This window comes from Salvelinus namaycush, chromosome 8 (assembly GCF_016432855.1).
Source record: "Salvelinus namaycush isolate Seneca chromosome 8, SaNama_1.0, whole genome shotgun sequence".
Taxonomy (NCBI): Eukaryota; Metazoa; Chordata; class Actinopteri; order Salmoniformes; family Salmonidae; genus Salvelinus; species Salvelinus namaycush.
Window position 1 is genome coordinate 16,550,156 of NC_052314.1, and position 22,375 is coordinate 16,572,530.

At 44.5% G+C, this 22,375-nt stretch overlaps 1 protein-coding gene across 2 annotated transcripts in view; it reads right to left on the minus strand.

Moving 5' to 3' along the window:
- LOC120052445 (single-stranded DNA-binding protein 3-like) overlaps positions 1 to 22,375 on the minus strand; it is a 143,007-nt gene that overhangs the window by 30,128 nt on the left and 90,504 nt on the right. The gene's annotated exons all lie outside the window — the stretch shown is intronic.

Sequence of the window (22,375 nt, forward strand, 5' to 3'; positions counted from 1 at the left end):
AAACACACACACACTTAGTACTCTGAAACAAACACGCACACACAAGTCATTCACACTCACTACTCACTACAACACATATCTTATACATTATACTACACACAAAGGCATTTAAATAAATCTGTCCCTTCACAACAATAGTCTGATGTAGCCTAGTCTCCACTGCTCGGGGTTTTATTCAACATGAGGAAAGACGTGGCTTGTTTTGGGTGGTTTTGGCGTTTTCAGACAGACAGAAGGAATCAGTGGAGAGGAAGGCGTAACATTATCTGTAACCTGAACGTCTGGCTCAGATTGCTTCTTCTTCGCTGCATTCAGACCATATTAAAAAGACAAGCATCTGTCTCTCTTTATGAATTTGTAAACATTTATGCTGAGTAGAAATACAAAATAAATGGAATATATGTTGTGTGTGTTTTTGTGTGTGTGTGGCTAGCTAGCTGTGGTGAAATCTCTCCTAAGCAGTTAAATGGGGGTTGGAGCCCCCTCCCCCAAGGTATGTAAGGCAGTGGCTGAGTCTGTTGTGTGTTTCTCAGGCTGTCTATTCACCAGGCAGCACCCAGTGAAGGGGATTACACAGCTGCCCAGAGCCCTCTCCTCCCCTCTCACCCCATGTAACCAGAACCCCCCAGCCATCCCAGTGCAAACAGCCCCTCCATCCCTGACCCGCTTGGCCCAGACACTCACTAACGGGCCCTGGGGCCACAGGGCAGGCCGTGTGTGTGTGCAACACACACACACACACACACACACACACACACACACACACACACACACACACACACACACACACACACACACACACACACACACACACACACACACACACACACACACACACACTCACTCACTAAGCGGATAAAAAAAGCTTGATGTGATTGTAAGATAATGGTAGTGAGAAGGTATTTTCATTACATATAGTTGAACCAGTTGCCAGGGAACAGAGGCTATGTAGTTACTGCTTTATTCAGTAGACAAAGAAAATATAGTGACTGCATAAGTGGTGGATTATAAATGTCTATAAATATAGCTTCAAACCTGCCCTATCTGGGCGAGGACCAACTGCTGACCATTTAGTTACCGCTCAACGACTCGACTTCTAGTGCATACTATGTATGGGAGGCAGCAGTGTGAATGCTTGGTCATGGAGAGGGGGAGAGGGGATAAAAGAGAGGAGAGGGGGAGACGAAAGAGAGTGACTAAGGGAGGGATGTGAAGATGGGAGAGAAAAGAAGAGTGGGAGAGGAGAGAGAGGAGAGTGAGGGGGTGAACAGAATGAATGGAGAGAGGGCAGAGGGGAGGGGAGTGAGTGATGAGAGGTGGTTAACTGGGTTTGTCAGCATGTACAGTATTTAGTCAATGGCAGATGTTTGTCCAGTACAGTGGAGCTGCCATGTTGGCTGATTGGAAATGGAACCCAAGGCCACACTACTACCATCATGCTAATGCTAGAAAGCCATCAGAAACACACACAGCAGCCCTCAGCATGTTAAACATGTACGACTGAGCGAGGGCTGAGACAGTGGAAGACCAATGGAGAGACGGACTAAACAAAAACAGGTATAATGGCGGCACATAGGAATAAAGAATTTTCACTGGTGACCCCAAATAAACTACTGGTAGTTGTATGTCCAGTCAGTTGAGGATACTGTGGACAGAGGATATTCACACACACAGAGACAGACAGTGGTGAGTCTGTCTGAGCAGAGAGAATTACAGGCGGGCTCATCTGCATAATCTGCAGTGTGATCAGAGGTATTCTGGGTAGCTGTGCTGACCGCAGGCAGCCAGTTGGTCAGTAGAAGCTGACATGGACTGCTCAGGGTAGGGAGGAGGAGAGAGGAAGAGGGGAGGGGGTGAGGAGGAGATGAGGGGTACATGTTTGTGGAGCACACAGCCAGTCAGCCAGCCAGCCAGCGATGTTTCACTGCACTCCCAGGTAAAGCAGCAAAAGGCCCGTTCTCCTTGTTGCCATGACAACACCAACCTCAGCTCTCGCTCTCCAGTGCCCATTAAAACCCTCAGGCCGTCAATCATCAGCCTGGCCAGGGAGCAAGAGAGAGCGAGAGACAGAGAGCGAGAGAGAGAGCGAGAGACAGAGAGCGAGAGAGAGCGCGATGTAGTTTAAAGGAGCCTGTGGCTTTTGATAGCTGGTCTGTTAGCCACCTCTATCTCCCCCTCTCTCAATCTCCCCCTCTCTCAAACACACAAGCGGATACACAAAATCCCCACAGTATTGAACCCTTTACACACCATTGTCTCTGCTCCTTCTCTCTCCTGTATTTATGCAGCAGCAGCACTGTGCCCTGCTTACGCTCCCATCCCTCCCTCCTAGCCATCAATAATAAAGTTTATGATGTTTTCTTCCAGTGGGTCTGTATATCTCCTAAGAAGGAACACACAACCAACCCAAACCCATGGATTGTTCTGTGAGCACTCTGAAGTAATTAGCTACTGCTTTTTTAATTATCAGTATCACTTGCTGCCTAGCTGGACATGAGACACTGAGTGAGCGCTGCAATCTGCCCCATTGATCTGGACATCGGTTCCAGGGGGGTAATGGATCCAGTCTTATCTGCTCCGAGACAAGCAGGGCAACACTGATCACCTGCTTGCTGGCCACAACACACACAGACACAGACCGCCAGACACCTGCAGACACACACACACTGCTCTGCACATATCCAGGAGTGGATTTAGCCACTCTGCTAAGCCTACAATATCCACCAATGCTATGGCTTTTCTATTTCTGCTACTGGAACAATATGAATATCAGAGCTGGAGATGGACAGCAGACTGGAGTTAATTCATGGTAAGACGAAGTAGTCCTGGTTGATGAGGTTTACGGGGGATGGGAGGATTCAGAAAGAAATACATCTGGAGCTGATGAGCAGGTGGGAGAGGCTCCAGACAGGTTGGAATCAATTAATTTCGGAAAGAGGGTGCTGCGTGCGTGTGTGTATGTGTGTGTGTGTGTGTGTGTGTGTGTGTGTGTGTGTGTGTGTGTGTGTGTGTGTGTGTGTGTGTGTGTGTGTGTGTGTGTGTATCATATGTACATAGTCATACACTCAGACAGTGGCGGGACTGTAGTAGTCAGTAGATCAGAGTGGAGCTGGCAGACAGACTGCTTGGCCATGCATCTGCCTGGGATTGGGACTGGGGCTGGAAAGCCTCAGTCGATCTCCATGACAAACCACTGCATTCATGGCCACGCGACTGCTGCCTGTCATCACCGCCCCTCCCTCTCCTCCCACTCTCCTCCTCTCCTCAGACCCAGCTTGAACTGCTCCAATAACTATGTCACTGAAGTCAGCTCTATAAAGATTAGCTGGAGAGGCTGGAATGCATAATCAGGGCTGCTGGCTTACAGATGTGCCTTTTAATCAATTGGAGAGAGAGCAGCGTGGCGCAGGAACCTGACTCCAAACATGGCTACATGGGAAAGCACTCCATGACAAGTGGAGAGAGGAGGCCGGCTCGGCACACCGCTTGCTTTCCTCCCACTGCTCCGGCAGCTGTTGTGTCAATCAGGTAAATTAATTATCAGTAAACAAATCTGCCAGGGAGGGAAGAAGGAACCCCCTTGCCGTCCTGATCTACCACCCTGACCAAGCCAATCCCCAGACCCCTCCCAACCACACACACCTCTGCCTCGGCAGCAACCCACATCAGGGCCCCTGGAACCTCTGACAGCCCTGTGAGATGTCAGCCCAGGAGGAGGCCTCTTGGCTGGGGGACTGTCTCTACTCAACACCCATCTTGCCCCAGACCCCCTGCTTTGGCTCCTGCTGCTTAGCAATCTCCCCATCACAGACACACGGATGCAGATATAATACCTGGCTGACACTTGTGCTGAGAGCAGACCAACATATACAATAACCATCAGTGTGTCAGCATGCATCTGTCAGTGTCTGGCTAATGTATGCGCAGTAGTAGAAGAGCCTAACTAGCAGTTAGTTATACATGAGGTGGTAGTGTGTGTGTGTGTTCTTGATAGGGTTAACGTGTGACAGACTCTCTGGGGATGTGTGTGTGCCCACATTACAGGTGTAAAAACAACAAACACACCTCTCTCCATTCTCCCTGCATTGGCGTTTAGAGAGCAAGGAGCAGCTACTTACCTGAGCCTGTCTGTCTGTCGGGGTTAAATTACAACTAAGTGAATCTGACACAAAACCACGTGAGCGGGATGCAACATCAGTCCGGACGCACAGGGCTGTGGAGGCCTTTATTGGCCGCTTCAGATGTTAATGACCAGTGGTGAGGATACCCTTCTGTTTATTTCACTGACCCCCTTCCACTAGTCCCCCCCACTGGCCCTGCTCTTTAACTACTGAGATTAGAGGACACTGAACCCTGCCCACATTCACACAGCTACAAAACAATACATTTAGGAGCACCAGAAAATAATGTTTTAAATCAATTGGGATATACCCTATATTGGCCCTTTATGTATTCTAGCTACTTCTGAAGCACATGTTGTGCCCTAGATACTAAAAGGTAACACTGTAAATACATTTGTTTATAATTTAAAAAAAAAACACAATTATATAAACATCTGTTATTGAAATTAAAAAGTCATTTGTTAAATATTAGGTTTCTACATAAAAACGTAAAATCACTATTTTCCTATTGAGATACATTAGATAGAAAATTGTACACTGTCTCTTTAAGAACACTGAGTGAGGACATGCAAGAGATCAGTGATTCATTTATTGCTATGATCATTGATCTACTGAAAAAGCTATCCATTTTCCTTTCTTTCTGTGTCCCCAAATGTTCAATATAGCCTACCAGTAAAGTTACCAGGTTGCTAGCTAGCTAACAACAAGGCTAGCTAAAAAGATATTTAGGCGCATATGCAACCAAAATGTTCACACTTTAGATCTCTGCACACACACACACCCCCACCCCTCGTAGTGTGAACGGTGAGCACCCCTCATCTGCCTGTGACCTTTCCCTCCCTCATTAGGTCAGTGTCAGCCACTAGAGAAAGGTGCCATGATGGAGCTTAAACGATTTAAATGAAATCAAATCCATTTTTATTTGTCACATGCTTCGTGAACAACAGGTGTAGACTAGTGAAATGCTTACTTATGGGCCCTTCCCAAAAATGCAGCTCCAGTCTAAACAAGGACAAGGCACCTCTCCTGACTGCCACTGGCCACACACACGGCTAATTAAGGAATAGGGCGGCTGGCGCTAGAGGACTCCACTGTATGTGTAATATACAGTTGCACAGAGTGTGATGTTGATCTCCGCCTCTCCAAATCCTTTACAACTGCTTTCACATAATGTAGGTGTCACCGCTGCTCTGCTCTGCCGGGGACCATATATAATGTATTGACTGAGTCAGACAGACAGACAGATCCTGGAGATTTCTCCAAATGCACTCTACTGTGCTCCGAGCACGGGAGAGTAAAAATCAAAATATGCGATATGGAGCATAGAGGGCACTTCTCAAATGCGTACTCTGTTTGCATGCTTCAAAATATGTACATCGATGCAAGCTTCACCGGAAAGTATGCAGAGAAATATTACGCAACTGCGTTAAAAATGACACAACGTTTCTTGAAAGCAATGCCGGACATTATTTGAGCTGAAGCGAGAGAAAATATATTCCGACTTCGGAATGAATGTTGCCTATTCACATCTCATATGTTGCCTGAATATAATATTTTATATTGACACGTTAATAAATACATGCCATGTTAATTTTGGCATGTTCACCTGCCTACAATACCCACTGTGGTGTGCATAGATCGCAAGCCCATAGTACGTCAATAGGGCTAAACGGCTAGCTACTACTGTTCGTTAGCCAGATAACAATTCTTCATGGCTATCTACAGTGCCTTGCACTGTATTCACCCTCTTAGCATTTTTTCTATTTTGTTGCGTTACAACCTGTAATTGAAATACATTTTTATTTGGATTTCATGTAATGGACATACACAAAATAGTCCAAATTGATGAAGTGAAATGAAAAAAATAAATTGTTTAAAAAAATAAATAATGCAAAACTGAAAAGTGGTGTGTACATATGTATTCACCCCCTTTGCTATGAAGCCCCTAAATAAGATCTAGTGCAACCAATTACCTTCAGAAGTCACATAATTAGTTAAGTAAAGTCCACCTGTGTGCTATCTAAGTGTCACATGATCTGTCACATGATCTCAGTATACAGCTGAAGTCGGAAGTTTACATACGCTTAGGTTGGAGTCATTAAAACTCATTTTTCAACCACTCCACAATTTTCTTGTTAACCTGTTTGGGCTGCAGGGGCAGTATTGAGTAGCCAGATAAAAGGTGCCCATTTCAAACGGCCTCGTACTCAATTCTTGCTCGTACAATATGCATATTATTATTACTATTGGATAGAAAACACTCTAGTTTCTAAAACCGTTTGAATTATATCTGTGAGTAAAACAGAACTCATTTGGCACAAACTTCCTGACCAGGAAGTGGAAAGTCTGAAATCGAGGCTCTGTTCTAGTTCCTGCCTATAAATGGGCATGATACGTATTAGTATACATGCACTTCATACACCTTCCCCTGGATGTCAAGAGGCGGTGAGAGAAGAAATTGAGTGTTTATCTTGGTCTGAAGTGGAATAAAAGCTCTTTGTATGACGTGTCACCCATTTCCTGTTTTCAGGAAGGCGCGAGAAGGAACCTGGATTTGCCTTCTGATAAGCTGCCGTTATGGACGACTAATATCTCCGGCTTTGATTTTATTTGATACATGTGACCATATCATCGTAAAGTATATTTTTTCAATATAGTTTAATCAGATTATTGAAATTTTTTCGGGAGTTTTGCCGTGTTCCGTTCTCTTCCGTTTGTTGACATGGAGAGATTCGTGCCACTTGGCTAGTGTGCTTGCTAAATCGAGAGGGAAAGAGGCCGTTCTAAATCCAAACAACGATTGTTCTTGACAAAGGACCCCTTGTCCAACATTCTGATGAAAGATCAGCAAAAGTAGGAAACATTTTATGATGCTATTTCATATATCTGTCGTACATGTGAACTAGTCGTCGGCGCCCAGCTTTTGGGTACTCTATCTATACCCAACGCTGTATGTCGTAATGAAGTTATTTTTAGAATTCTAACACGGCGATTTCATTAAGAACTAATGGATCTATCATTTCCTATACAACATGTATTTTTTAGTTATGTTTATGAATAGCTATTTGGTCAGAATATGTGTGTCAGAAAAAGTGTCAGAAAAATATCCGGACGTTGTGGGAAAAAGTAGCTACGATAGCACAATGTATAACCACTGATTTCAGCTCTAAATATGCACATTTTCGAACAAAACATAAGTGTATGTATAACCTGATGTTATAGGACTGTCATCTGATGGAGAATATCAAGGTTAGTCAAAAATTATATATCTTTTACTGGTTTGTTACGATCGCTAACCTTTGCTACTGGGAAATGGCTTGTGTTTCTGGCTATTGTGGTAAGCTAATATAACGCTATATTGTGTTTTCGCTGTAAAACACTTAATAAATCGGAAATATTGGCTGGAATCACAAGATGCCTGTCTTTCATTTGCTGTACACTATGTATTTTTCAGAAATGTTTTATGATGAGTAATTAGGTATTTGACGTTGGTGTCTGTAATTATTATGGCTGCTTTCGGTGCAATTTCTGATTGTAGCAGCAATGTAAACTATGATTTATACCTGAAATATGCACATTTTTCGAACAAAACATAGATTTATTGTATAACATGTTATAAGACTGTCATCTGATGAAGTTGTTTCTTGGTTAGTTTGGTTGGTTCTTGGTTAGTTAGGTTGGCTTTGTGCATGCCACCTGTGCTGTGAAAAATGTCTGTCCTGTTTTGTATTTGGTGGTGAGCTAACATAAATATACGTGCTGTTTTCGCTGTAAAACATTTTAAAAATCGGACATGTTGGCTGGATTCACAAGATGTGTACCTTTCATTTGCTGTATTGGACTTGTTAATGTGTGAAAGTTAAATATTTAAAAAATATATATTTTGAATTTCGCACCCTGCACTTGAGCTGGCTGTTGTCATATTGTGGGCGGCCTCGGGCTTGCAGCCAGAAGAAGTTAACAAACTATAGTTTTGGCAAGTCGGTTAGGACATCTACTTTGTGCACGACACAAGTAATTCTTCCAACAATTGTTTACAGACAGATTATTTCACTTATAATTCACTGTATCACAATTCTAGTAGGTCAGAAGTGTACATACACTGACTGTGCCTTTAAACAGCTTGGAAAATTCCAGAAAATTATGTCATGGCTTTAGAAGCTTCTGATAGGCAAATTGACATCATTTGAGCCAATTGGAGGTGTACTTGTGGATGTATTTCAAGGCCTACCTTCAAACTCAGTGCCTCCGCTTGACATCATGGGAAAATCAAAAGAAATCAGCCAAGACTACAGAAAATATTTTTTATACCTCCACAAGTCTGGTTCATCCTTGGGAGCAATTTCCAAATGCCTGAAGGTACCACGTTCATCTGTACAAACAATAGTACGCAAGTATAAACACCATGGGACCACGCAGCCGTCATACCGCTCAGGAAGGAGACGTGTTCTGTCTCCTAGAGATGAATGTACTTTGGTGAGAAAAGTGCAAATCAATCCCAGAACAACAGCAATGGACCTTGTGAAGATGCTGGAGGAAACAGGTGCAAAAGTATCTATATCCACAGTAAAATGAGTCCTATATCAACATAACCTTAAAGGCTGCACAGCAAGGAAGAAGCCACTGCTCCAAAACAGCCACAAAAAAGCCAGACTACGGTTTGCAACTGCACATGGGGACAAAGATTGTACTTTTTGGAGAGATGTCCTCTGGTCTGATGAAACAAAAATAGAACTGTTTGGCCATAATGACCATCGTTATGTTTGGAGGAAAAAGGGGGAGGCTTGTAAGCTGAAGAACACCATCCCAAACGTGAAGCACGGGGGTGGCAGCATCATGTTGTTTGGGTTCCTTGCTGCAGGAGGGACTGGTGCACTTCACAAAATAGATGGCATCATGAGGCAGGGAAATTATGTGGATATATTGAAGCAACATCTCAAGACATCAGTCAGGAAGTTAAAGCTTGGTCACAAATGGGTCTTCCAAATGGACAATGACCCCAAGCATACTTCCAAAGTTGTGGCAAAATGGCTTAAGGACAACAAAGTCAAGGTATTGGAGTGGCCATCACAAAGCCCTGACCTCATTCCTATAGAAACTTTGTGGGCAGAACTGAAAAAGCGTGTGCGAGTAAGGAGGCCTACAAACCTGACTCAATTACACCAGCTCTGTCAGGAGGAATGGGCCAAAATTCACACAACTTATTGTGGGAAACTTGTGGAAGGCCACCCGAAATGTTTGACTCAAGTTAAACTATTTAAAGGCAATGCTACCAAATACTAATTGAGTGTATGTAAACTTCTGACCCACTGGGAATGTGATGAAAGAAATAAAATCTTAAATAAATCATTCTCTCTACTATTATTCTGACATTTCACATTCTTAAAATAAAGTGGTGATCCTAACTGACCTAAGACAGGGAATTTTTACTAGGAATAAATGTCAGGAATTGTGAAAAACTGAGTTTAAATGTATTTGGCTATAGTGTATGTAAACTTCCGACTTCAACTGTATATACACCTGTTCTGAAAGGCCCCAGAGTCTGCAGCACCACTAAGCAAGGGGCACCACCAAGCAAGCGGCACTATGAAGACCAAGGAGCTCTCCAAACAGGTCACGGACAAAGTTGTAGAGAAGTACAGATCAGGGTTGGGTTATAAAAAAATATTTGAAACTTTGAACATCCCACGGAGCACCATTAAATCCATTATTTAAAAAATGCAAAGAATATGGCACCACAACAAACCTGCCAAGAGAGGGCCGCCCACCAAAACTCACAAACCAGGCAAGGAGGGCATTAATCAGAGAGGCAACAAAAGAGACCAAAGATAACCCTTAAGGAGCTGCAAAGCTCCACAGCGGAGATTGGAGTATCTGTCCATAGGACCACTTTATGCAGTACACGCCACAGAGCTGGGCTTTACGGAAGAGTGGCCAGAAAAAAAGCCATTGATTAAAGAAAAAAATAATTAAATGCGTTTGGTGTTCGCCAAAAGGCATTTGGGAGACTCCCCAAACATATGGAAGAAGGTACTCTGGTCAGATGAGACTAAAATGGAGCTTTTTGGCCATCGAGGAAAACGCTATGTCTGGCACAAACCCAACACCTCTCATCACCCCATGAACACCATCCCCACAGTGAAGCATGGTGGTGACAGCATCATGCTGTGGGGATGTTTTTCATCGGCAGCGACTGGGAACCTGGTCAGAATTGAAGGAATGATGGATGTTGGGGGGGGGGGGTGAATGGTTATGCACGCTGAAGTTCCGTTTTTTTGTGTTACTTCTTGTTTGCTTCACAATAAAAAATATTTTGGATCTCCAAAGTGGTAGGCATGTTGTGTAAATCAAATGATCCAAACTCCCCAAAAATACATTTTAATTCCAGGTTGTAAGGCACAAAATAGGAAAAATGTCAAGGGGGGTGAATACTTTCCCAAGCCACTGTAGCTAGCTACCCATGAAGACTAGACATCTACCTCGCATAACATTAGTTTTAGGTCATTCTTGCCTGATTAACTAGCTGGCTAGCTAGATTATTATGATCCACATATAGCTAGCTGATAATTATGTCATAAAACGTTTTCTTTGTGAATATCTTGTTTCGTCTCTATTGTTGTACTTGTCCTGGCTGGAAGAAGGTTCAGTGAATGGGGAGGTGCAGCATTAGGTTATACAGTAGGGGGAGTTCGAGTGTTTCTCTAAAGTAATGTTTTATGCGTTCTTCACACAAGAACGTACTCAAGAGAACGTCCTCTGACAATGCACTTGGAGCATGAGAGTGTGGAGCACGGTAGTCTGCATATTGAGGAACACTCCTTGTCTTTTTCACTCATGAGTTAACTTCAGTCAATGGTAGTATATGGCTGGAATAGTAAGTGTATGTTTTTTCTAAAAGGTTATTTTGAGAATGAGGTATGAAGCAATTCGGACTCTAGAAACAATAAAATTAACAATATAAACACCAAATCCAACAGGTCCAGCACCTTGGCATTGAATACTACACACACAGACCTCAGATAGGGTAGCCAGAGTGAACTGTATAATCCCTGTCTGCCAATGAGATGTCCAATGAGATGTCTACAGAAATCATCACGGCAGTTCTGATGCACCGTTTCCTACCTGCAGGCTGCCTGATCAAAGGGCTCATTTTGTAGGCCTCAGACAGACTTCCTCTCTCTCCAACACTTAAAGGACCAGCGTAGTTCCTAACCGGGATCCCAGTACCCCAACTTGGCCAGAAGGTTTGTATAATATAATATACTTTATGGGCAAGACCTCCTTTGGGACTTATTAAAAATGAAGAGTTTCTGGCAGTCTGGTTACCAAAATCCACCCTCTCCCTTTTTCTTTGCCTTTTTCCTCTCTCACTATCCCTGCACAACTGGATTTGCAGAGTTGCGAAAGTGGAGGATGGAGGGAGGTGAGGGGAGGCTTAAACAGGGAGAAAGAGGGGGAAAAATTAAGAGAAAGAAAGAGCAAGGAAGTTAGAGAGAGGTGCAAACATTCCAGAACGCCAAAGGCAATATGGTTGAACCTTAAAAGCCTAAACGAGACGTCTATAAATCGCAACAATGAAATAATTACCATATATTACTCCTACTAATGTAGTAATATAGTCAAATGAGCTTTGCAAACAGAGGAAGGAGAGAAAGGTGAGGGAAGAGACGAGAGCCGGAGCAGTTTTCTCAACCGTGTGGTTTCTGAGAGCTACTTTCAGGGACAGTATCACTTGCATGCTGTCAGTATTGTCAGAAATGCTAATAAAGAACTAAGTAACAAATCTCCAATTGAACACACATACACCTCCGAATTAGGTGGGCGATAGATCAGGGTTGAGCTGCGTGTGGAAGGCTGAGACCTTTAAAACGGTCCAAGTCAGCCCAGTCTGATCCAGTTCCAGTTTAGCCAACCTATTTTCGATAGGGAGTATTACAGGCCTGGCTGGCTGGAAGGGCATTCTCAGGGGAACAGGCGTCAGCTCCAAATCCAGAGGCGGGTAAGGCGTAAGGGGTGATTGCCAACCTTTCACTCAGGAGCACCACTGCCCCTATCTCCCTCTGACCCTCCCCAACGGAGGCACCAGTCCTTTGTTGACTAACCCTCAGCTCATACACCTAATGGTATACCTAGTGATGACTGTGTGACTACTTGGGGAACCACTGGCTGTTGTTGACCATCTCATGTCAGTGTTGCTGTGACACCAGCTTCTGGAAACATTTTGGTAAGTACATAATACTAGGGATGCACTTTAGAGTCTTCGACCGCTACTCTAACAAAGTGATTTTCGAAGAAACACAAAAAAGCATAGGTAGGAATTTTCTTGCGCTCACCCACGATGCACATACATTTCAGAAAGCCATTGTCGAATATGATCCAAGTGAAAATCAACTAGTAGGTTTATAAACATATATTTTTTTCAAGGACAAAGGGAGCTAGAGGGAACAAGAATCAGACGAGGAATTCACAGGCGATGAGAAAAAGGCAAATGTGGGACCTCCTAATAAAGAGCAGCTGTCTTTTCAGCATACCGAGACAAAGGTTTCCCCCTGTACGCCCCACGCACACAGACCTCCCACTCCACTCCTCTCCAGGTCTCTGTGCTGTTTCTCAGGTCAGAGTCAGTAACCTAGTGGCCATCAGGACCCAGGAGCACAGCAGAGCACAGCACCCCAAGCTCCTGCAAGAGAGAGGGGGGAGGATGAGAGGTGGAAGGAGATGGGGAGGGAGACAGCCACCACATTCCCAAGACAATGGAGGGTCTGTGGAGCTGCCTGGACCTTTGAGGGGCCTGGGGCAGAAAGAAAGAACGAGTGGCAGAGAGAAAGAATGAGGGAGGAGAGCGAGAAAAGGAAAGATAGAAGAGAGAGAGAAAGAGGGAGTAAACAGTGTAGAATGAGAGGGCAGAGGGAGAGACAGAGCAGGAGAGTGTGGACAAAGGGGAGGAGGTGTAAGAGTGAGTGAGGGTTGGCACGGCTGTAGTATGGAACTGATAAGGATAACATGGGATGAAAGAGAGCAGGGGGAAAAAAGGAGGGAGCTAGTTTTCAAGAATACAGGATAGGAGAGCTGAGGAACAGAACAGCTCTCTCGCTCCCTTTCTCTCACGTCGCCTGCCTGCCTACCTGTGCAGCCATTACAGAACTCTGGGAAAACAAATTGTTCTGTGCGCTGCACCACCAAGCATACACACATGGTCATTTAAAATCCCTTTGTCATTAGCTGTCACTGAGGACTACATGAGTAAAAGGCAGGAGTTATTTGTGAGTGGCACTCCCATAAATCACGTCTCTGTCCATCCACCCTGGCCCGCGTCACTTGGAGCACAGGGGAGAGACAAGCGACTGGCAGCAGAACCACGTTCACTAGCAGAGTTCACTGGGCTGGCGGTGGGGCAGGCAGGCAGGCAAACACACACACATGTCAAACAGCCAGCACCCTGACACTTCCTGGGTTCCAACTGCCATTTGGGCACTATCTGGTAAATATTTACCGACCAAGATGATTGTAATGATGGAGAGGGGATGTGAGAGGAAAAGAGATGAGAGTAGAGAGAGGTCAGTGGTAAGATTTCCAGAGAGCACCTCTTAACATGCGTGTGCATGTTCGTGGGCTAACTTGCACCAGATTCACAATAAATAAATACATCCTAATAGAAACATTTCTCACCCTGCATAAAGCACACCCCTATCATGCTCTCTCAGAGAGAGAGAGAGACAGAGAGAGTGAGTGAGAGAGGGGTCAGAGATCCCCCCCCATTATTTTTTGTTGTGAGAGGGGCTCCAGTAGCTGGCTAAGAAGCCCATTAGACTCCTCAGCGGAAGGGATTCATAGGAGTGAAACATGCTTATGGTTTACTCCTGTTTGGTTTGTTCTGAGCGGTTTCCTCAGTATTTTACCCCCTCTAACAGCACCCCTCCTCCCAGCCAGCCACTCTCCCATCCGACCCCTGGGCCTTACCTCCCCAACCACACAGGCTGTCTTGTAGCAGTGCTGCGACCCCCTCTCTGTGCCTCCTTTTCAACTTCTGGTTTTGATTTGGTAGCAACCGCCCTTTGACCCTTTCTCTGTGACACTGTACATTGCTGCCTACTGGAAAGGGATAGTCAAACGCGTTTGCAGGCACAGCTAGAGACGTTTACTCCTTCTAGGGTGTATGGATACAGACCAACAAACAGGCAAAGACATGAGCCCACACACACACAGATCAACACAAGGGACCATATTCATAGCCACATGCTCCCCCTTCTCGATTATTAGTCTAAATATGTCAGTGATCACAGAGAGGCAGACCGCCCTGATCTCACACTCTCTCCCTCCTCCTCCTGCCTCTCGTTGCCTCTCCCTCCAGTCCCTTACTCTCCTCTCCTTCGCTCTCCCCCTCACTCTCCTCTCCTTCGCTCTCCCCCTCACTCTCCTCTCCTTCGCTCTCCTCCTCACTCTCCTCTCCTTCGCTCTCCCCCTCACTCTCCTCTCCTTCGCTCTCCTCCTTACTCTCCTCTCCTTCGCTCTCCCCCTCACTCTCCTCTCCTTCGCTCTCCCCCTCACTCTCCTCTCCTTCGCTCTCCTCCTCACTCTCCTCTCCTTCGCTCTCCCCCTCACTCTCCTCTCATCTCTCTTGCTCTCTTTTCTCCCTCTTTCATACAGAGTTTTCATTAGCTATGTTCACTTAGAGCTGAGGCGGCAGCCTGCCAAACTCCACATAAACACGGTGCACTGAATTTCACAGCCATTCCGCAGGTAATGCAAACACTGAAAAGATTTCAGCCACATCAACAGTCCACTGTATCTCAGTCAGAACCATTGCCTCTGTGCTTTGAATTTAATCTTGCAAGATCAATTAAGAAAGTTTTCATGAACAGGTGTTCATGAAATTTAAGAAAAGTGGATCTTCCAACATTCTCTGGATCAAATGCAATAAACTGAAATGGAAACAATGATATTAATTCAGGAGGAATGCACACATTTTAGGGCTGCAAAAGTTTGTTTCGAACCAGAGTCAGTCCTTGGTTTCTGGCCTCACGTCACATCAGAACCATGGTGATATTTCAGAAGTCAAGGCTTCCATCTTTTCTTCATCAATGAACGCAAGATCTTTCAGCCCAAACTCACAGCTAGCCACATAATTGGCAGGTGCAGCACATACAACCAGGGTTCCACAAAACTAGCAAAACCATCACCCAGAACGTTGGGGGACCCCAGTAATCCAGTGAGTTTAGATCTGATCCAAGATGCTTCTCCAGATAAGGGTGTGTAAGAGGGATGGGGAGGAGGGACTCAGAGGGCTGATCTGAGGAGACTAGAGCAGGCCATTCACAAGCTACTGTTGTTGAAACGCACATAGGCCAACTAATGCTATGGAGACATCGCTTGTTTTACAGTCGGCAGGGGTCAGTTAGTGAACAAACACACACGGAGGCTCACACACGCGCACACACACACACACAGAGATAACTGCATGCGCTAGAAGGTACTTTGAGAGCACCATCTCACAGTACATTGAAACTGATGTATGATTCATATACTAGGCCTATATAAAATAACATATCAAAGCTTCTAAAATGACACCACAAGCCTCTTGTCTTCAGTCTGGCCAAGAATAGACATGGCCACTAGGACCTAGGGGAGATCCCTTATGGACACGCCCCCACACCCTTTAACACACAGTTCCCAGACTGCCTCCTTCTCCCTCTCTTTATGCTAATTCTGAGCAGGTCGCAGAGTCCCTGGAGGAAAAATAGGGTCGTCTGCCTCCACTCTCCTACCCCCCCCCCCCCCCCCCCCCCCCCCCCCCACGACCAACCCCCAGCCAATAGAGTCTGGGTGTCAGGCAGCTCACAGAAGCCGTTGTCATGGTGACAGCTCCTGTCTGTGCTCTGTCCCTCAGGCATCTCAGATCGAGAAAGCATCGTGTTTACGATAGAGAGGAAGAGAGGAGAAAGAGAGAGGCAGAGAAAGAGGCAGAGAGAGGGAGCGCAGAGGAGAGAGAATCTGTGTGTACAGAGGAGAGAAAGAAAGAAAAAGGAGGGGTTAAAGATGAGGGCAGAGAGAGGGAGAGAAAAACAGAGCTAGAGAAAGATGTGAGGGACAGAGATGGGAAGGAGGGGGGATGAAACTGTCCTTCTTTGACCAGCTATTGTTCTGCTGATCTGGGGTTTGGGAGGGCGGTGTGTGGGCCGGGCGGGGCACGCCTCCCCGCTGGGGGGCTCACATGGCCTGCAGACACCCAGGCATCTCACACCGCTATTCCTGGCACCTCAACCCAATCTCTGACCTTTCCTCAACTCCAGCAGACAGACAAGGCTGACCCAGTCACAGGACCAGTCCCACTTTTATTCCTACTCTCTCCTTCTATCCCTCAGGGTCGCACATGGACCCCCTGCACATTTGCTCTGGATCATGTAACAAGCACTAAACACCCGGCACCTGGTGTCACCTAAAATAAGGTCGCCAGCCGCTGATCCGTGGCGTGACGACGACAGGCTGCTCAGTGGGGCTGTGTCAACGCCAGGGCCAGGGCCTGAGCCAGGGCTCCATCAGGAAGACTCCTCACCCACAGCCAGATACCACGGAACAACATCCCAGACACACACAGCACCAGGGAGAGGGACACACATGGCACTATCATATGGCAGCAACATCATATCCTAACCATGCCATAGCCATCATAGAACACACTAGCCAAGCCAGATATGAGCTAATAGCCGCTTGGCCATCTTCCTGGTCACCTATTATTGTAAAGAATGAAACGCACAGAGAATCTCACTGCCGATAGAATGCCGATAGGTACTTATCACAGTGGGAGGCCGTTCCTTCTCTTGCTAGAACTAAAGCGGTACCTGCTGTGTGCCGACCCAGTAGCAACAAACCTGCCCTTTCTATTTGTAGAATGACAATGCTCGTCAGTGGCCAACAACATGACTTTGAGCCAATCAGAGAGCATGAACCCCCACGTGGGGGAGACAACAGGAGTGATAACAAAAATTAAATTAAATTTTCACCTTACATTCTTATTTATCCAACCCAACTATCACAAGTGCATAGCATACAGAACCTATTTTGAGTGGGATTTCTCCTGCAGATCCTCAGCTGGTTGCTGCTGGAGTAAAACGGGGCTTTTATAAGCCCATTCATTGCTCAACAATTGAAAATGCAATCGCGTGTTAAAAACAGTTATGTGCACGATTAAAAAGAGCTTCTACTCGTAATTGAAGCTTGCCTCCCACTCACCATTCATGTGCAGGCAACAGGCTATCAGCGCGTCACCCACCACTTTACAATGTAAGCTGGAAGCAGTATGCATTTTGAAAACATACTTAACGAATGAAATTTTATTTTCGTGTCATATCGCCAATTGGCAACCCATCACTTTTGGGATTAATTGACACATTAACAAGCATTACAATAATTCACTACGGTAATTAAATGATCATTCTTCTTCCAGCGTACTCTGCATTGCCCATCAAAAAAAAATACAATACATCAATACATAATAGTCAATAAGGTTATCCAAACAATAATTACATCCCTATCCTTAATTGTTTGAAATCTTAATGTTTTATTTCCTATTATGAGGCATTTCTTACCTTGCTTCAAAGTAGCCTATAGGCAAAATCTCACCATGGAAACGTGGAGGCATATCTTTCATAAAGACTTCATTGGCGACATGTGACTTTGGGGAAGCTTACAATTTATCCAACCATTTCTACTGTTCTGCGTACCAGTTATGATTTTCAAAATGCGCATTTTCATGGAACAGTTTCATTTCAATAATAACGTTTTTGTTTCTCAAAAGCTTTGTCACATGTTTAATCATAAAAATATGAATTAAAATGATAAAAAAATCAAAAAAGTTAAGTCAACTATTGTGAAATACCCAGCCTCTGCCATAGACACATTGATACACCATGATCCAACGGCGGCTAAAATATTTACAAATCTTGTAAATGATGGTTATGAAATAAACCAAAACATGATTCTCACAAGTGTAGCAAGTTGCGAACGCTGCAAACAAAACATTTCCACTCCAAGAATGAGAACAGTAAACTACTAAATATTAATACATGCAGTAGCCCTTTCCTGCAGTCAATGACCAAAAGCACCCTCTTTGCCCTCATGGGAGGATTGTAATTTTTAAAATAATTAATACTTTTTGGGGGGGGGGGAAAATCAGGTGTTTCTATGTCAAACGGTTTGTTATACTGTATTTCAGTCTTCTGTGATGTACAGTGGCAAGAAAACGTATGTGAACCCTTTGGAAATACCTGGATTTCTGCATAAATTGGTCATAAAATTTGATCTGATCATCTAGGTCACAACAATAGACAAACACAGTCTGCTTAAACTAATAACACACAAACAATTACACGTTTTCGTGTCTTTATTGAACACACCGTATAAACACTCACAGTGCAGGTTGGGAAAGTATGTGAACCCTTGGATTTAATAACTGGTTGACCCTCCATTAAATAACCTCAACCAAACGTTTTCTGTAGTTGCGGATCAGACCTGCACAACGGTCTGGAGGAATTTTGGACTATTTGTCTTCACAAAACTGTTTCAGTTCAGCAATATCCTTCGGATGTCTGGTGTGAACTGCTCTCGAGGTCATGCCACAGCATCTCAATCGGGTTGAGGTCAGGACTCTGACTGGGCGTATTTTCTTCTGTTGAAGAAATTCTGTTGTTGATTAACTTCTGTTGCATCACCCAACTTCTGTTGAGCTTCAATTGGCGGACAGATAGCCTTACATTCTCCTGCAAAATGTCTTGCTAAACTTGGGAATTCATTTTTCCGTTGATGATCACAAGCTGTCCAGGCCCTGAGGCAGCAAAGCGTCTCTCAACCATGATGCTCCCTCCACCATACTTTACAGTTGGGATTAGGTTTTGATGTTGGTGTGCTGTGCCTTTTTTCTCCACATACAATTTAAGTCGGACGTTTACATACACCTTAGCCAAATACATTTAAACTCCGTTTTTCACAATTCCTGACATTTAATCCTTGTAAAAATTCCCTGTATTAGGTCAGTTAGGATCACCACTTTATTTTAAGAATGTGAAATGTCAGAATAATAGTAGAGACAATGATTTATTTCAGCTTTTATTTCTTCCATCACATTCCCAGTGGGTCAGAAGTTTACATACACTCAATTAGTATTTGGTAGCATTGCCTTTAAATAGTTTAACTTGGGTCAAATGTTTCAGGTAGCCTTCCACAAGCTTCCCACAATAAGTTGTGTGAATGTTGGCCCATTCCTCCTGACAGGGCTGGTGTAACTGAGTCAGGTTTTTAGGCCTCCTTGCTCACACACGCTTTTTCAGCTCTGCCCACAAATGTTCTATAGGATTGAGGTCAGGGCTTTGTGATGGCCACTCCAATACCTTGACCTTGTTGTCCTTAAGCCATTTTGCCATAACTTTGGAAGTATGCTTGGGGTCATTGTCCATTTGGAAGACCCATTTGCGACCAAGCTTTAACTGATATCTTGAGATGTTGCTTCAATATATCCGCATAATATTCCAACCTCTTGATGCCATCTATTTTGTGAAGTGCACCAGTCCCTCCTGCAGCAAAGCACCCCCACAACATGATGCTGCCACCCCCGTGCTTCATGGTTGGGATGGTGTTCTTCGGGCTTGCAAGCCTCCCCCTTTTTCCCCCAAACATAACGATGGTCATTATGGCCAAACAGTTCTATTTTTGTTTCATCAGACCAGAGGACATTTCTCCAAAAAGTACAATCTTTGTCCTCATGTGCAGTTGCAAACCGTAGTCTGGCTTTTTTATGGCGGCTTCCTTGCTGAGCGGCCTTTCAGGTTATGTCGATATATGACTCGTTTTACTGTGGATATAGATACTTTTGTACCGGTTTCCTTCAGCATCTTTACAAGGTCCTTTGCTGTTGTTCTGGGATTGATTTGCACTTTTCGCACCAAAGTATGTTCATCTCTAGGAGACAGAACGCGCCTCCTTCCTGAGCGGTATGACGGCTGCGTGGTCCCATGGTGTTTATACTTGCGTGCTATTGTTTGTACAGATGAACGTGGTACCTTCAGGCATTTGGAAATTGCTCCCAAGGATGAACCAGACTTGTGTTTTTTTTCTGAGGTCTTGGCTGATTTCTTTTAATTTCCCCATGATGTCAAGCAAAGAGGCACTGAGTTTGAAGGTAGGCCTTGAAATACATCCACAGGTACACCTCCAATTGACTCAAATGATGTTAATTAGCCTATCAGAAGCTTCTAAAGCCATTACATCATTTTCTGGAATTTTCCAAGCTGTTTAAAGGCACAGTCAACTTAGTGTATAAAAACTTCTGACCCACTGGAATTGTGATACAGTGAATTATAAGTGAAATAATCTGTCAGTAAACAATTGTTGGAAAAATTACTTGTGTCATGCACAAAGTACATGTCTTTACCGACTTGCCAAAACCATAGTTTGTTTACAAGAAATTTGTGGAGTGGTTGAAAAATTAGTTTCAATGACTAAGTGTATGTAAACTTCCGACTCCAACTGTTTATTGATTACAATTATTCCCGAAAGGGAGCGTTCATGTGCAAAGGATTAGCATTTCAATTAATATAATTATAGTAGTACTGTGTGTAGTGAGCCCTCTGTTATTTCCCGCCTTTTCAGTATACACCCACTTCCCTTTGTCCACCAAGCCGTCTTTATGGCTTTGCCCTCTAGGGAACCTCCCCTATCATTTCCTTGTAACCATAACTGTTGTTTGTTTATGCATTTCTGTGATTATTTAGTTAGTTAGTAAATAAATGAAGCTCTTCTTCTGTTGGCACTCCAATATGTCCCATAAACATCATAAATGGTCCTTTTGTTCAATACATTTTGTCGTTATATCCTCAAAATTTCAATTTATTTGGCGCGTTTGACTCAGGAAAAACACCGGTTCCAACTCGCACAACATGACCACAAAATATCTAATTAACTTATTAGATATTTTGTGGTCATGTTGTGCGAGTTGGAACCGGTGTTTTTCTGAGTCAAACGCTGTAATCTTGATCCAAACATTTCAAACAACTTTCCTAAGACAACTTTTGTTATTTTTTAACGTAAATAATCGATACAATTTAAGACGGGATAAACTGCGTTCAATAGCGGATAAAAACAAAGTGGAGCGAGCTTTCAGGTCGTGCGCCCCAACCACAACAGTACACTAGACTCGACCCTCGTTCTGAACAGCCCTACTTCTTCATTACTCAAAAGAAAAACATCAACCAATTTCTAAAGACTGTTGACATCCAGTGGAAGCGATAGGAACTGCAAGCAAGTGTCTTAGAAATCTAGATCCAGCCTCCCGGGTGGCGCAGTGGTCTAGGGCACTGCATCGCAGTGCTAGCTGCGCCACCAGAGTCTCTGGGTTCGCGCCCAGGCTCTGTCGCAGCCGGCCGCGACCGGGAGGTCCGTGGGGCGAAGCACAATTGGCCTAGCGTCGTCCGGGTTAGGTAGGGTTTGGCCGGTAGGGATATCCTTGTCTCATCGCGCTCCAGCGACTCCTGTGGCGGGCCGGGCGCAGTGCGCGCTAACCAAGGGGGCCAGGTGCACGGTGTTTCCTCCGACACATTGGTGCGGCTGGCTTCCGGCTTGGAGGCTGGCTTCCGCGCTGTGTTAAGAAGCAGTGCGGCTTGGTTGGGTTGTGCTTCGGAGGACGCGTGGCTTTCGACCTTCGTCTCTCCCGAGCACGTACGGGAGTTGTAGCGATGAGACAAGATAGTAATTACTAGCGATTGGATACCACGAAAATTGGGGAGAAAAGGGGAGAAAAAATTTAAAATAATAAAAAATAATAATAATAAATAATACAAAATAAAATAAAATAAAAAATAAATCTAGATCCACATTGAAAACCCATTGAAAACAGTCACCTCCCCCAAAAAAATTCCTGGATGGTTTGCCCTCAGGGTTTCGCATGCCAAATAAGTTCTGTTATACTTACAGATATAATTGTAACAGTTTTAGACACTGTAGAGTGTTTTCTATCCAAATCTACCAATTATATGCATATCCTAGCCTCTACGTCTGAGTAGCAGGCAGTTTACTTTGGGCACGCTTTTCATCTGGACGTAAAAATACAGCCCCCTAGCCCGAAGAGGTTTTAAGGATACTTTTGGTTACAACCGCTGGTGCTAGCTAGTGAATATGCTAACATTAGCAGGCCAGCTAAACATTTGGCTATGGGCTGGCACTATCAGTATGGGATTATGAAGAGTGAATTAAATTATATATCGTAC